Source organism: Theropithecus gelada, chromosome X (assembly GCF_003255815.1).
Source record: "Theropithecus gelada isolate Dixy chromosome X, Tgel_1.0, whole genome shotgun sequence".
In the NCBI taxonomy this organism is placed as follows: domain Eukaryota; kingdom Metazoa; phylum Chordata; class Mammalia; order Primates; family Cercopithecidae; genus Theropithecus; species Theropithecus gelada.
In genome coordinates, this window is record NC_037689.1 from 141035974 (window position 1) to 141051870 (window position 15897).

The 15897-nt window shown below is 36.8% G+C and overlaps 1 pseudogene; it reads right to left on the reverse strand.

Moving 5' to 3' along the window:
• Positions 1 to 2016: 2016 nt before the first annotated feature.
• LOC112616052 lies at positions 2017 to 3388 on the reverse strand (annotated as a pseudogene).
• Between the last annotated feature and the right edge of the window lie 12509 nt (positions 3389 to 15897).

Sequence of the window (15897 nt, forward strand, 5' to 3'; positions counted from 1 at the left end):
GAATGATGGTGTAAGTGTAAGAGAAGCTTTCAAACAGCTGCTCTTTTTGTGACATGCAAGAGAAATGGGATAAACATACACCCTCAAGGGATTACAGTTGCTACTAGATACGAAGACCTCCTTTATGGACTAGCTGTGTGCCTGCTCTTAAACTCTGTGAAGGCAAGGACCGTGCCTATTTTGCTCTTTATTATATCTGACCTTAAATAGTAGGAATAACAACTTTGCTGCTTCCCTCTCTCATCCTCAGATGTTTCTACTAGAACAAGGGTTGGCAAATGATTGGTCAAATCTGGCCCTGTTTTCATATGGTTTACAAGCTAAGAGTGGTTTCTACATTTTAAATGGTTATAGAAGTACCTATGTAATGCCCTAGACTTTTATCCCACAAAGCCTAAAGTATTTACTATCTGGCCCTTTTACACTAAAAGTTTGCCAACCTCCGCGTTGGAAATCGGAAAGCAGAGATGGTGAACGGGTGGTGAACAGTTCCACTCCACACTGCCAGTTCTTGCTACATAAAAGGAGTTGAATCTGTAATATATTTAGGGGAAATCTTAACCAACAGTAAGGAGAAATAAAGAGAACAATATTGTCCCAGACAGCCAGTGAGTCTCTTACAAGTCATTGACTCTACATAAAGGCCTTGGTTGGACTGAGCTTTTTAAATACAAGAAAGGCATGAGTTACTTCTTTTCTGTATCTTTCACACCCAGCATACAGGGTCTGGCACATCTTAGGCACTCAGTAACTCTTTGACGGATTAATGAATAAATGAATTTATGAATCAAAGAGGAGAAAATTACTTTACATTTTAAGTTAGCCTGCACTGAAATTAACTATTCAACTTTATTGATTTTCAAGGATTACAAAATATGATAGCCCTGATGATCTATACTAACCTGATATTACTAGTTGTGCCAAGTCATAATACCCCCCTCCTTTCCCTTCTCCTCCTTCTCCTTCTCCCTCTTCTTCTTCCTCTGTTGCTACTGCCTCCTCCTCCTCCTCCTCCTCCTCCTCCTCCTCCTCCTCCTTCTTCTATCAGTTTTTAACAGGAAGATTGGCCGGGTGCAGTGGCTCATGCCTGCAATCCCAGCACTTTTGGAGGCTAAGGCAGGCAGATCATCTGAGGTCAGGAGTTCAAGACCAGCCTGGCCAACATGGGGAAACCCCATCGCTAGTGAAAATACAAAACTTAGCCGGGCATGGTGGCATGCTCCCATAATCCCAGCTACCCAGGAGACTGAGGCAGGAGAATCGCTGGAACCTGGTGGGCAGAGGCTGCAATGAGCCAAGATTGTGCCACTGCACTTCAGGCTGGGCGACAGAGCAAGACTCTGTCTCAAAAAATTTTAAAAAAAGAGAAAGATTTATTTGGCAAGTTTCATGTGATACAGTATAGCTAGAAGAAAATCACAATACAATGAAAGATTAAAATCAAAGCCTAAGAATTTCATGTAAACACCAAGACAAAATCCTGAAGTATTGGTATTGGATCTCTAATTTTTTCCCATTAACTTAAATAAAGCTTAAACATACATGCCCTACAGGTTATTAAATGAAACTAGAATTTAAAAACATGCCAAAAATTTTTACTTTAATTCCAGACACAGCTCCTACATTGAGTTTTACAAAAAAAAAAAAAAAAAAAAGGCATGTATTTCAACATGCATCCAAACTGTATTCAATGTAACGTGGTATAAGGGTAACAACTAACTTAATTCAACTGCTTTAACCTAAATACGTGTACTGCTTCAGTACATTGTACAATATAACTAACTTGAGAAAAACGAAAACTTTTTTAACAGTTATAGTTTACCCAACTTCACTGCTACATCCTAGAGGAGTACTGTGTTCAAAAACAATGAGCCTTAATTAAGTCTGCAGAACAATCCGGATTTCCACTTACAGAGTAAGCATAAACCACAAGCTTGTATTTCAAAAACTGTTAAACTGAAGTTTTTTTCTTGAAAAAAGTTGGCCAAGAGTCCGTGATCAGATCGATTACATTCTTCATCCACCACTCATATCAGACATGCTAGACATCCCTCCCATGCTGTTCACGCCCATAGATGCATGGCTTCCTCTATTGTAGTAGCTGCTGTTCATTGCTCCTTGGCTATTTATGTAATGTTTGATTGAAAATTACTGGAGTTTTCCTGTAAAACTTGATTGTATCCACTCATGCTGCTCTAGCCACCATAGCTGCCTCCATAACCATCACAGAAGCTGTGGGCTGGCTGGACCACTGTAACTGAACTGGTTTGACAAGCCCATAACTCCCATTATTTGGCTACCATAACCACCACCACTTGGTGTATTGTAGAATCCAAGAAGAGTCCTACATATCTATGATGCATATTTGCTTTGTCTTTTGACATAGCTGCCACAGCGTCTTCTGAGTTACAAGCTCGACATTTGCTTCACCAGTTACTCTGCCATCAGGACCAATTATAATGTGTACTCTCCACGATTGAGCAGTGGAAAAAAAATATAAACATCATTCTCAGTAGCTCTGTAAGGTAATCCACACATGTGTACACAGTGTCCCATTGTGCTCTGGAAGGTACAGCCACCATCCTTATGTCTATGATCAGACATTCCTAAAAAACTGTAATTGAAGTTTCTTCCAAATCTATCTGACCCACATTCATAGCCATCATTATAACCATTATAATCATTATAGCCTCCATAGCTTCCACCATAAGCACCACACCCCGTCCGCTCAAAGTCAGCTCCTCTGCTAATGCTGTTACGCCCTTTGACAGCCCCAGGTCTGTCATAGGGACCTGGCCACTGCATGGCCATAAGCTTTTGTGAGTTCTAACTTCAGCTCTACTGCTCTTAAATATTTTGATATGCATGTGTCTTATTCTTTCCTTGTGTTTCTCTAGAGTATTTTCAGCTATTTCCTGTGAAGCATACTGCACAAAGGCCTCCCCTGTACTCCTTCCCTGGAAATCCAGAATCAGTCTTAGGCCATTTGGCATGATTTCCAACCGTGAGAAGCACTGAACAATTTCTTCCTTGCTACATTCAAAGGGGAGTACAAAGCCATCATTGGCCGTGTCAGAACTATCTGGACCACTATGCTTCAGCGCCGCATCCATCTCAACGTTGTTTGACTTGAATACTGAAACATATCTGTGTCTTATAATTTCTTTGTCTTTTTTCAAGTCCAATTTGACCTCATGCTCTCAAGTTCAGCAAAAGTCTCACCACTCAGTCTGCCTTCTCTGCTGTAGATGAAATGAATACGTGGAGCCCTATTTTAAATTTTGCACTCAGAAAAAAATCCACTGCACTCTATTGGCTGAGCAAAAGACTAGGGCAATCTCTGGACCTTCATTATGAATCCCTGTCCACCTTCAGTGCCCAACATCATCATCTCTTACAGGATCTGACACTGAAACAGACTAGACACTTGACTTTGACGTGACTGAGCAGAAAATCTCCTTTTTTTTTTTTTTCTACATGTTCATTTCTGTTGCTTCCATGGTAACCCAACTTCCGTCTATTGTTTGTTTCATTCACCTTTAATAGAAACGGCTTTAGTTCGTGTGTTTCTTTAATTTTAATTTATTTTAGATTCCAGGAGACATGTGCAGAACGTGCAGGTTTGTTACATAGGTAAATGTGTGCCATGGTGGTTTGCTGCACAGGCTAACAGCAGACCTCTCAGCAGAAAACCTACAAGCCAGGAAAGAGTGGGCACCAACATTCAACGTTCTTAAAGAAAATAATTTTTAACCTGTGTGGTTTTAATTCTGATGTTCTCAGCTTGTGTCTGAGCTTTGGAATACTTATTTCAGCATCTATGATTTTCTTTTATTATGTATATTTAAAACCCAAGAAAGACAATTTAAAAACTAAATGAGTGAGAATATATCACCTATTCTTTTAGACCCTGTTGAAATGTTGTATCTTGTAGGATCTGGATGTGATGTGAATGTACATTTTGTTGGTTTTAATTTAAATTGACAAAAAATTGCTCATTATTTTTAAGAAGTCAAGCAATTCACAAGTAAAGGTAACAGTTAAAATGCCCTTTGACTCTCTTGTATTATCAACCCCAAACTCTCCTCTCTTATTTACGAACTAAACATTTTTGCTAATCAGGCATACCTTGTAAAATTTTGTAGACATTTACACACACACATATACACATAAAGGGTGTTTTATCTTTTATTTCGAATAAGTGACATAAAAAGTCATAGTCCATATATATTTTCAACCTACTTCTTTTCCACGAACCTTTTTCCATATTAATACTTCATCTCGGCTGGGCACAGTGGCTCATGCTTGTAGTCCCAGCACTTTGGGTGGTCGAGGTGGGTGGATCACCTGAGGTCAGGAGATAAGAGACCAGTCTGGCCAACGTGGTGAAACCCCATCTTTCCTAAAAATATAAAAATTCGCTGGGAGGGGTGGCACTTGCCTGTAATCCCAGCTACTCAGGAGGCTGAGGAAGGAGAATCGCTTAAACCTGGGAGGCAGATGTTGCAGTGAACTGAGATCCTACCACTGCACTCCAGCCTGGGCAACAAGAGCTAGACTCCAACTCAAAAAAAAAAAAAAAACAAAAAAACCCTTCATCTTATTGACCATTTTCATACAATTAAATAGTGTATGTATAGTATAACTAATTTTATTTTTTGAGTTCATCTTTACAAATGAATGGTCATGTTATTTAGAGCACTGTAGACATTCATGTGGATTTCTTCATATTCCCCTAGTATCTAGCCATTTATTTCATCTTTTCCCATTTTTCCCTTTTATTCCTTTAATCATGTCAGTACTGCGTGTAGACTTTCTAGCATAGCATCAATTTTCTTGGAATGGAGTGCCTCATATATCTATAAAATGAAAACTTTTTCTTTCCCAAGAATATCTTTAAGGTGTCCTCACTTTGCAGGTAAGGTTTTGATTCTTCCTCAAACCATTTTCTAGGCCTGCACTATATTCTTTTCAACTGTGTGACAATTCATCTAATTTGGGACTGTCGATCTATCCTTTTTGTTTTCCCAAATTAAGTAAACAGTAAATAGAAGCAGAAGTAAATTCAAACCTAGGACTGCTTTTAGGTTGTCCGCATGATATAAACAGCTAGATGGAAATTTTGGTAAACCTTTCAGTCCCCAGCTGCGAGTGGTGGCTCAGAGAGTAATATATTAAGTGAACTAATAGAAGGCATAACTAAATGCTGTGGATATGCAGAGAAGATCTTAATTCTGCTTGGGGTACTCAGAGAATGCTTTAGAGAACTGACAATTTAGCTGAGCCTTTAAGGAAGAGTTTTCCAACAGGGCCAGAGGAAAAGGGCATTCCAGGGAGAGGAGAGAATGTTTAAAAAGGGTACAATGGGATGAAAGTTTATGTTATGTTCACAAAAGAGCAAGTAATTCAGGCTCTGTGAATAGGGAGTGTATGTTGGGGTCAAGTTGACAGGGACTAAGTGATAATTAGGGTCAGACGTTGACGAATGTAGACCTTATCCTGATAGTGATGGAAAAGCCATGGGAGCATTGTATGCAAGGGCTTGAAAAGACGAAGTTTGTGGTTTAGAACACGGGTCACGAAACATTTTTGTCTGTAAAGAGCCAGATAGTAAACATTTTAGGATTTGTAGGCTGCATATGGTCTTCAGTGCATATGCCTCATTTTCTTCTTTGCTTCACTTCCTCCTCCGCCTTTGCCTTCTCCTCTTCCTCCTTTCTGTTCTCCTCCTCCTTCTTCCTTTACAACCCTTTAAATAGAGAGAAACTAATCTTATCTCAAGGGCCATATGAAAACAGGAAAAGGGCTGGATTTCGACACTAGGCTGTAGTTTGAGGGCCTCCACTTTAGAAGATAGTGGTTCAAAAGTTTGAAGTAATTGTAGACATTGTTCGATTTCTGTCTCTTTGGACCTTTAGGGCTTGGAGTGGGGACTAGTGTGATTCTAGATCTGCCTGGCAGTGCTTTCCCTGCATAAGCCCCGGACAGAGTGTAGGTTAGGGCACTGCATCCTTCTTTGGGGAGATGGGTAACTGAGATAACTCTTACAGCAAAGGCAGCATCCTTAAGGTTTGAAGCCAACTCCAGACTCAATACAAAGGTAGGCTGAGACTGCATGAAATCGTTTAAAGACTACAGAAGGGAAAAAAATGAGGCTGCAGGCTTGGGCTTACGGGAGCTCCATGAGTTATGAAGCTTTTTATATGAATCCCATGGCCTAGTTGTGGGTAAGCTGGAAGCAGTTAACGGGATAGTTGCAGAGCAAACAGTTACAGACGGTTCATGTCCAGTTGCCTAGAATCACATATAAAACTATGCTTAAGAAGTCTTCTAAAACTCTTTTTTTTTTTGAATTTTAATTTTAGGTTTGCTGGTAAATGTGAAGGTTTGTTACATAGATAAACATGTCACGAGGGTTTGTTGTACATATTATTACATCACCCAGGTAGTAAGCTCAGTACCCAATAGTTATCTTTGCTGCTCCTTCCCTCCTCCCACCCTCCTCCCTCAAGTAGACACCAGTGTCTGTTGTTTCCTTCTCTATGTTCCTAAGTTCTTATCATTTAGCTCCCCACTTATAATTGAGAACACGCAGTATCTGGTTTTCTGTTCCTACATTAGTTATCTTAGATTGATAGCCTCCCGCTCCATCCGTGTTCCCGCAAAACACATGATCTTATTCATTTTTATGGCTGCATACTATTCCATGATACATATATATATATGTATGTACCATGTTTTCTTTCTCCAGTCTGTCACTGATGGGCATTTAAGTTGATCCCATGTCTTTGCTATTGTGAACAGTGCTGCAGTGAACATTCATATGCATGTGTCTTTACATAGAATGATTTATATTTATCTGGGTATGTAACCAGTAATGGGATTTCTGGGTCAAGTGGTAGTTCTGCCTTTAGCTCTCTGAGGAATCACCCTAATGACTTCCACAATGGTTGAACTCATTTACAATCCCACCAATAGTGTCTAAGGGTTCCCTTTTCTATGAGACCTTGCCAGCATCTGCTATTTTTTGACTTTTTAACAGTAGCCATTCTGACTGGTGTGAGATGGTATCTCATTGTGGTTTTGATTTGCATTTCTATAACGATCAGTGATATTGAGCTTTTTTCACAGACTTGTTGGCTGCATGTATGTCTTCTTTATAAAAGTGTCTGTTCATGTCCTTTGCCCACTTTTTAATGGGGTTGTTTTTCTCTTATAAACTTGTTTAAATTTCTTGTAGACGCTGGATATAATTAGACCTTTGTCAGATGCATAGTTTGAAAATATTTTCTCCCATTCTGTAGATTGTCAGTTTACTCTGGTTATAGTTTCTTTTGCTGTGCAGAATCTCTTAAGTTTTATTAGATTCCATTTGTCAATTTTTGCTTTTATTATGATTGCTTTTGGTGTCTTTGTCATGAAATATTTGCCCATTCCTAGGACCAATATGGTATTGCCTAGGTTGTCTTCCAGGGCTTTTATAATTTTGGGTTTTACATTTTAGTGTTTAAGCTGTTTTGAGTTGATTTTTGTATTTGGTGTAAGGAAGGGGTCCAGCTTCAGTCTTCTGCATATGGCTAGCCAGTTATCCCAGCACCATTTATTACACAGGGAGTCTTTTCATCATTGCTTGTTTTTGTCAGTTTTGTCAAAGATCAGATGGCTGTAGATGTGTCGCCTTATTTCTGGGCTCTCTATTCTGTTCCATTAGTCTATGTGCCTGTTTTTGTACCAGTATCATGCTGTTTTGGTCACAGTAGCCCTTATCTCCGGGAAACATATATCTTTTAAGGTTCAATTGCCAAATTAAACATTTACCATTTACCTTTCATACTTCCTCCTCTGAACTTAAATTTCTCGACTAGTCTTGCGCTATGAATTTTGAGGTTTCATATGCAATTGATTGCATTATCAGTTTCTGGGAGTTTTGGAGAACTCAGAAACCATGACAAATTCTCTGAGGGGAAAAATGCAAGCTTATAAATTCATGGATTAAGCAATTTAGTCCCTTTTACGACAAAGAGACCTTTGGTTTTCATGCATGATGTGATAGGAAAAGATAACAGAATAATGTCATTCAATGTTAATCAGCCCATTTCATTTTTACCCTAATTGTGTGCAAATGAAAAGGGCCTCTCAACATTCCAAAGGGCTTTTCACTACTCATTAACCACATATAAATGCATGGACAGTGGTTTGCCCCAGAAAATTGCCTTGAAGGTGACTTGAATGTATAGCTTCTGATTAGAGGGCAGACCTTTTCTCCTGGCCTCATCAATTCTTTGGCTCTCTGTTGTTAGAATTGCTAATAATTATGGAATTTATTACAAGCTATGATGAGGTTTAGATCATAGTCTGGGCACCAGGGTCAAAGTAAAAAGAGTACTGCCATGTGGTTCAGTGTGGGTGACCTCAAACCACATTTAAGTGGTATAGCCCTAGCCCTTCAGAGATCAGATTACAGAGAGCTCTGCTTTGTCCCCAAACATGTGCCCTTTACTTCAGCTTCATCAAACTAATGGGGGCCCTCAAATGTTTTAGCTTTTTATTTTTTGTTTTGCCTCTAATCATTGTGTCTTCTCTCATTCTGAAATATTTTTTTTCTTAAAATTTATATGAACAATTTTTGGGTATTCTTATAGTTTTTAAAATCTATATTGATATTTAAAAGTAAATTACATATATGATACATAGAAAATGTATATTCTTTGTGTAATATGTTTAAACAACACAGAAATATACAGAGCCAAAGGTGAAATCGCCTCTTTATCTATGCTACTCTGTCTCATACATAATTTTTTTTGAGATCTTTTGTTATTTTATAGTACTATGTAGCACATTTTTAAAAATGCGTAAGTACTAAAAATAAATATGTATCTATAATTTTTGGATTTTCTTTGCGGTCTAACCTTCTAGGTTTGCACTCCTAAATATATACTTTAGTTTAAACAGATTTTGCACTTTATTTAAATAGAATAGTGTATAATGTGTCTTACTTTATTCGCCCTCCATTTGGTTTGTGAAATGATTCATTAATGTTTATATGTGGCTATAGATTGTGTAGTATTCCACTGTGTGCATAAAGAAAAAAAAGGAAAGGAGAGTAGGAGAGGGAAAAGGAAGAAGAGCAAGGGAAGGAAAGGATGCAATTAATATTTGAATACTGATTGTTTCCCACAAATTTGCTACACTCTCATTAATCCTAATGATTTATCTGTAGATTTGTTAGGCTTCTCTAAACACAAAAATGTTACACATTTTTTTCTACACTCTTCATTCCTCATTTCCTTTTGATTGCTTTCTGAACTGGATAGAACATCCAATATAATGTTGAATACAGCTGATAAAACCAGGTATCTTTGTCTTAATCCTGTTCTCAAAGGGGAAGCAGTTCAACCTTTCACGGATAAGTGTGTATTGACTTTGGTTGTTTGCACATCCCTTTGTCAGACTATGAGGATTTTTCTTATACTCTCAATTTCTTAAAATAGTTACTGTTTTTTAAAATAACAAATTGATGTTGAATTTGTTATTTTATTTGATGTTAACCAAATGTTAAAAGGCCATTCAAATCATGTTTTTTAAATCTGTTTCTCTGTTAATATTTCGATTTACATTATTTCAGCCTCTAATGATAGAACAACTGTGCATTTATGTGATAAAGTCAATTTAGTTATAATGTATTTTCCTTTGAATATATTGCTTTCCGCACTTTGGTAATACTTTGCTTATGATTTTTATTTTGTGTTGCGTGAAACTGAAAATGGATCCTCCTACCTCAGCCTCCTGATTAGCTGAGATTACAGGGGTGTGCCACAACAACTGGCCAGTTTTTTAATTTTTTGTACAGAAGTGGTTTCACTATGTTGCGCAGGCTGGTCTCAAATTCCTGACCTCAAGTGATCTCACCTTGGCCTCCCAAAGTGCTGGGATTACAAGCATGAGTCACCACGTAATTAAGGAGTGATCCTTAATTTAATTTTTGTATTTTACTTATTGCTGCTGTTAACTCTATTATTATATTTTTATGTCTACATTCTTTGAGCTTATTTGGCTGTTCTTTTTCTTATACACTGTTTCCCAAAGTAGAGGTACCATTTTAAATTTCAACTAACAAGGCACAATGTTTCAATTCTCTTACATCCCAGCAATACTTAAGATCTGTATTTTTGTTATAGCCATCCTAGTGGATATGAAGTTTGTGGTATTGATTTGCATTTTACTGATGGCAAATGATGTTAAGCATTTTTTTGTGTGTGCTTATTGATCATTTTTATATCATTTTAGAGACATGGCTATTCAAATCATTTGCCCATTTAAAAAATGGGGTTATTTGTCTTTTGATTATTGAGTTGTAAAATTTTAGAATATATTCCAGATACTAGTTTCTTATAAGGTATATGGTTAGAATTTTTTTTCATATCCTGTGGGTTTTCTTTTCTTTCTTGATGGTATCTTTTAATGTACAAAACCTTTTTATTTTGATGAAGTTTCATTTATGTATTTGTTCTTTCCTTGCTTGTACTTTAGTTGTCATATCTAAGAAGTCTTTGCCTAATCAGCATCATGAATATTTACACTAATATTTTCTTCAAAGTGTTTTATAGTTTTGGCTATTACATATAGGTCCCTTCTATCCATTTCAAGTTAATTTTGTTTATACTGTGAAGTAGGAGTTTAAATTTGTTCTTTTCCTTGGTCATTACAAAGGTTTTCCCAGAATTAAAAAGAATGAACATAGCCCTCTCAATGGCAGAGTGTGAACCTCATGTTGTAAGAGGAAGGTGCAGGATGAGATCATTACTGGTGCTGTGATTTTTGTAAAGTACGATCTATCCTATCTGGGGTTGTTGAATAGTCTGGGAGCTGGTCCATGAATAGCAACTGTAATCAAAATTGTATCTATGTTCATTGTTTTGAAAAGAATGTATATACTTTTAATGAGACTCATAATGGAGTCCATTGGCCAATTTTTTAGAACTTAAAATGTAAAAGCTTTAAGATTTAACTGACTGGTGAGTCTATGGCAACTCTTTGAATAGTGAGGATTGCATAATGAAAGAGATCCCAATACTGATCTATAAGAATAAGGACTTTCAAGTGAATTTTCAGGCCTCAGCTTTTTGGGTATAGATTGCTGGTAAAACAGAGCAGGCGAGCCCCTTGCTGTCTCCCTCTCATATCAACAACAGATAGGTTATTATTAACAACATGGAATTCACATTTCATAGCTCAGATTTTGCCTAATTCACACTTTAAGACATTTTACTGTTAAATCCCTAAACTGTCTATCATCCATCAAAGTTTGAATGGATGTAAAACATCCAGAAAATCAGTACTGTATTATATATTTTGAGTCCCTTCCTAGTGATGCTTCCAGTCAAACATCAGCTCAACTTGAGTAGTGTTGCAATTCTTAGTGAACATCAAGTTTTATTGTACAGTTATTTGAATTTTTACATTTATTTTATACTGTCTGTATAGCTAATACCATGAGAGGAAACATGTAGCTAATAACATGAGAGGAAAACAGAAAATCATACATACTGTTGCACACATCTCATAACCTTAATACAGGCATAACTTGGAGATATTGAAGGTTCAGTCGCAGACCACCACAATAAATATCAAAATAAAGTGAGTAACACAAAAATTTCGTTTTCCTGGTGCATATAAAAATTGTGTTTGCAGGGCCGGGCATGGTGGCTCACACCTGTAACCCCAGCACTTTGGGAGGCCAAAGCGGGTGGATCATCTGAGGTCAGGAGTTTGAGACCAGCCTGACCAACGTGGAGAAACCCCATCCCTACTAAAAATACAAAATTAGCTGGGTATGGTGGCTCATGCCTGTAATCCCAGCTACTTGAGAGGCTGAGGCAGGAGAATCGCTTGAACCCAGGAGGTGGAGGTTGCGGTGAGCCGAGATCACGCCACTGCACTCCAGCCTGGGCAACAAGATTGAAACTCCGTCTCAAAAAAACCCAAACAAAAACAAAAATTGTGTTTGTATTCCACTGTAGTCTATTAGATGTGCAAACGCATTATGTTTGTTCCATGTATAGAGCACAGACAGAATGGATTTAGCGTAATTCTTAAGTGCCTTAAGATTTTTGGAATGATAAATAATCCTCGGCTTCAGTTTAAAGTCAGAAGCTGTATTAACTCCTATCAAGAGAGTCATCCTGCCCTTTGAAGTGGTGAAGGTAGGTATTGACTTCTCCTCTTTAACTACTAAAGTCCTAGATGGCATCTTCTTCCAATAGAAAGATGTTTCATTTCTACTGAGAATATTTTGTTTTGTGCAGTCACCTTCATCAGTTATCTTAGCAAGATTTTTAGGATAACTTACTGCCCAACTTTTATGAGAACTTGCTGCTTTTTTGTTATGGAGACAGCTTCTTTCCTTACACCTCATGCTGGCTTCAGACTTTTCCTCTGCAGCTTTCTCACCTATCTCAGCCTTCATAGACTTGAAGAGAGAAAGGGCTTTGCTCTGCATTAAGCTTCGGCTTAAGGGAGTCATGTGGCTGGTTCAATTTTTCTGTACAGAACACTAAAACTTTCTCCATATCAATGAAACTGGAATAGTGCTTTTAGTGTCCTTCAAGAACTTTTCCTTGGCATTCACAACTTGGATAGTTGTTTAGCACAAGAGGACTAACTTTCAGCCTATCTAAGCTTTTGGCAAGCCTTGCCCACTAAACTTAATCATTTCTAGCTTTTGATTTAAAGCGGGAGACATGTGACTCCTCCTTTTACTTGAACATTTAGAGGCCATTGTGGAATTATTAGCTGGCCTAATTTCAATATTGTTAGGTCTCAGGGAATGGGGAGGTCAGAGGAGAGGGAAAGAGATGAAGTGGGGCAGTGAGAACACTCAGAAAATGTATCTATTAAGTTTGCCATCTTATATGGCCATGGTTTGTGGTACCCTGAAACAATTACAATGGTAAAATTAAGGATCATTGATCACATACCACCCTGTTATAACACTAACGACAAAGTTTAAAATATTGCAAGAATTACCAAAATGAGACACAAAGTGAGTATGTGCTGTTGGAAAAATGGTGCCGATAGAGTTTCTCAATGCAGGATTGCCATAAACTTTTAATTTGTAAAAAAAAATGCAATATCTTCAAAGCTAAATAAAAGTAAAAAGCAATAAAATCAGATTTGCCTATATAATTCAGGGAGAAAAAGTTAGTCTCTCAAAAGATATAAATTGTTAGCTTTATTTAGATGTTAGTCTAATAGCTTTATATTTAAATCTGAAGGAAAAGAGCTGAATTAAGGGAATTCATGAGATGATAAAGGTGCATTACCATCAGTATTTTGTGGTATCTGGACTTGTTGAGATACAAACATAAAGTAATTTTTAATTTTTTCTCTAGTCATTGCCTTCAACCATACTTATTGAATCTACACTTCTTGTCATTTAATGAAGTACTGCACAGATTACATAACTCTCTGGTCACTTTTTGTTATTAAAATTAAATCTATTGTATGATTTTGGTTTCTCAATTTCCTTCAGTTGGCTCCATTTTTTTTTTTTTTTTTTTTTNTGATTTTGGTTTCTCAATTTCCTTCAGTTGGCTCCATTTTTTTTTTTTTTTTTTTTTGTCTTTTACTAGCTTGCAGTTTGCTCTTGTTGCTCTAGTTCCTCTAGTTGGGATGTTAGGTTGTTAATTTGAGATCTTCCTAACTTCTTGATGTGGGCATTTAGTGCTATAAAATTCCCTCTTAACACTACTTGGGCTATGTCCTAGAGATTATGATATGTTGTATATTTTTTCTCATTAATTTCAAAGAATTTATTGATTTCTGTCTTAATTTTATTATTTACCCCAAAGTCATTCAGGAGCAGGTTGTTTAATTTCCATTAAGCTGTATGCTTTTGAGCAATTTCCTTAGCATTGATTTCTATTTTTATTGCACTGTGGTCCAAGAGTATGGATAGTATGATTTCTGTTTTGTGAATTTGCTGAGGACTGTTTCATGCCCAATTGTGTGGTCGATTTTAGAGTGCATGCCGTTTGGTGATGAGAACAATGTATATCCTGTTGTTTTCGGGTGGAAAGTTCTGTAGATGTCTATTAGGTCCATTTGGTCAAGTGTTGAGTTAAGGTCCTGAATATCTTTGTTAATTTTCTGCCTCAATGATCTGTCTAATACTGTCACTGGGGTGTTAAAGTCTCCCACTATTGCTGTGTGGTTATCTAAGTCTTTTTGTAGGTCTCTAAGAACTTGCTTTATGAACCTGGGTGCTCCTGTCTTGGGTGAGTATATAATTAAGGTAGTTAGGTCTTCATGTTGAACTGAGCCCTTTACTATTATGTCATGACTTTCTTTGTCTTTTTGGATCTTTGTTAGTTTAAAGTCTGTTTTGGTTTTCCACCTATCACTAACTACTGTTTTAATAGGTTCCTCTTAACAAACCTCTTAAATGAAGCATGTTCCTTAGGTGTAGTTCTTATATCTCTGTTTTTATCCTCAAATTTCTGTCCCTGAAACCTCTTCTACTTCCATATTGTTTATAACATCCTGATGAACGTCTCTCAAGTCATGATTTTGTCATTCCTGACTGCCTTTGCACTGTCCAATGGCTGGTTACCAAGACATTAGATTACCAGTGAAATCTTGCACATCATCATCTTTTCCCAAATTTGCTCTAACTTCTCATTTCCTTAACTATCTGTTAATGCTAATATTATTGTTTGTATGAAATGCATCTTTGGCTTTTTCCTTGCTTCTCACAACCACATCTGTCAGCTTCTCTTTCTTGCTGCAGTACACCAGACACCCTTACCATTATTAAATGAGAGATCGCCTCATATCCAGATGCACCCAGTCCCACCATTCAATTAATGAATTCTGTATTTCTAAAATAAATCTATTTTCCTGTTTATTTTTCCTAATTATATATGTAATAAATATTAATTATTGTAAGCATATTCATTATTTTTTTACTACAAGAGTGAAATGTAAAAATAGTAAGAATTGCATCCCCACTGTTAATATTCTGATGTGTAACACACACACATACACACACTAACACACACACACACTTTAAAGCAAATTTAGGATAATAATGTATATTCTGGTTTACATTTTGCTTTTTTTTCTGCTTAATCATATGAATATCTACCAATGTCTTTAAATGATTCGCCATAAAAAAATCTTTAACAGCCATATCACAGTTACTTTTTGGTCAAACTCTATTTGTATATTCACCCCAAGCCATTTCAGATGTTTCTAAATTTCTTCACTTGTGAATAACACTTGGATCAATGTTTGAACAATATTTCAACAACATTTATGCTTATCTCTGATCATTTCTTTGGGGTAAATGCCTACCAATAGAAATCATCTCAGCTACCTTGTACCTTTCAGGTTTGTTGAAATATGATGTCAAATTTACCTTAAGAATGATTGAATTTCTTTTTCAATCTTTCAATGCTCCCACAAGGATAACAAAAGTATATCCAGTTTCCTATACCTTCACTAATAAAAATTAAAACTGATACAAACAAAAAATCCCTCACTAAAGAATTAAAACTGATAGCAGCTTCTGCTTTTTTTCCTGTTTTTTGTTTGTTTGTTTGTTTGTTTGTTTGCTTCATAGATTTTTTCCATCTCTTTACTTTGAGTCTATGGGTGTCATTGCACATGAGATGGGTGTCTTGAAGACAGCATACTGTCAGGTTTTGGTTCTTTATCCAACTTGCCACTTTGTGCCTTTTAATTGGGGCATTTAGCTCATTTACAGTCAAGGTGAGTGTTGATGTGAATTTGATCCTGTTATCATGTTATTAGCTGGTTATTATGCAGACTTGTTTGTGTGGCTGCTGTATAGCATAACAGGTCTGTGTACTTGATTGTGTTTTTCTAGTAACCAGT